Below are 1,644 nucleotides of genomic sequence, written 5' to 3' on the forward strand. Positions count from 1 at the left end.
GTGGTGTGTTTGAAAGTAAGGGAGACCCCAGCACCTCCTCACTACCTCCCCGACTCAACCTCAATGCTCCTCCTTTGCCAAAGGAGGCCAGAGAGCACCTGCAACTGGAAAAGGTCCAGCCTTAATTGATGACCCTCGTAGTACTAGGAGATTACTCACAAGGACAGCTGAAGACCATCAAACCTAACTGGCAAGTGGCTGCGGCCCTCTGAGGCTGCACACATTCTCTGCAAAGTAAAAAAGCCAAAGGCAAATGTACAGACTGAGATACTGCCTGAAAAGATGCCTTTCCTGGGGTAGCTCCTACCTACCTCTCCTCCACAGTGACCTCTTACCAGCAGGGGCCTTGAAGCACTGGACTGTCTGTTAGAAGGTGGCAGAACCCCTGGAAAACACAACAAACAAAGCATGTGCACAGATTCACCACAACACCTGTAAAAGACCATCTAGTTCTGTCCTGGAGTCAATGCTCACCTTGCTCACAGGTACTCACCTGGATCACCTCCCCTCCGGTGCCTAGAGCCTCCTGGGGCCAGGGCTCTGCAGCTGAAAACAAAGAAAAAACAAACCCAAACAACAAAATCCTTAACACATCCAGTAAACCTGGAGCCAAAAGCCACATCTTTGTGCTGATGTTAGGTGACCACCCACCTTCTTGCTCTGCTCCTCTGATCTCTGTTCTGTTCAACTCTGCTTTACACCCTGTCCCTCTGACACGGTAAAGAAACCCTAACCAAAGTCACCCAGATGGATGGGGAGAGCTAAAAGAGTCTCCCTTCTCTTTAGGCAAACCACCCAGGGTCACTGCCTGCAGCCAAAGACTGCAGCTATAATTGCACAGAATATCTGGGTGAACGAGAGGAAAGTGGCACATCTGAAAAGTCAGTGGATGCCTTCACAGGCATTTAGGGGGCTCCTGGACACTGCTTTCCACCCATACTACCTTCAAAACACCCCTGGCAAGCCCTAAGCTGGCACCCGAGCCCTTCTTCCATCTCTGGGCTGTAACCTTCCACTGACTACTTGCAAACTTGGGTGTCTGTAGTCATCTTCAACACAGAGCAGCTTCATTTCAGCACTGGATAACACTTGCAAAAAAACACCAAGCTGCAGTTGAGATGATCAGGAGATCCCAAAAGATGCAAGGCTTCTAAGGAAAAGAAAAAAAGATAACACATTACAAAAGCACCTTCCCAACACAGCACACAAAATTATTACATTTAAAAAACCTGCATTTGAGTGTAACCCTCTTCACTGCCATATGCAGCTCTGCTTCTTTGGATGCCAAAGCCAATACGTCAATAAAGCAAGAACAGCTTGAGAAATCCCATTAAATGAAAGAAAGGGAGACCCCTCATCCCATTGAAACCCTACTACTGAATGACTTCCCTGAGCAAAGACTGGGGTTAATATACCCCTGGCCGTGCCCACCTCCCTTCCCGTGAGGCCCGGGGGAAAGGGAGCAGCCCAATCCCAGACGGTATAAAAGCTCTGGGAGCAGCAGCACCTGAGTGGCATCTCTGACTTAAAATCAGGATGGGTGAAGAGCATGGCGATGAAAAGGACTTTTAATGAGAGCAGGTATTGTAGTTGGTGTTGAGTTTAGAGTTGGTATGGGATTAGAACACGGACTGGGGTGGGGCG

Source organism: Manacus vitellinus, unplaced genomic scaffold, assembly GCF_001715985.3.
Source record: "Manacus vitellinus isolate BGI_N305 unplaced genomic scaffold, ASM171598v3 scaffold_221_pilon, whole genome shotgun sequence".
Lineage (NCBI taxonomy): Eukaryota > Metazoa > Chordata > Aves > Passeriformes > Pipridae > Manacus > Manacus vitellinus.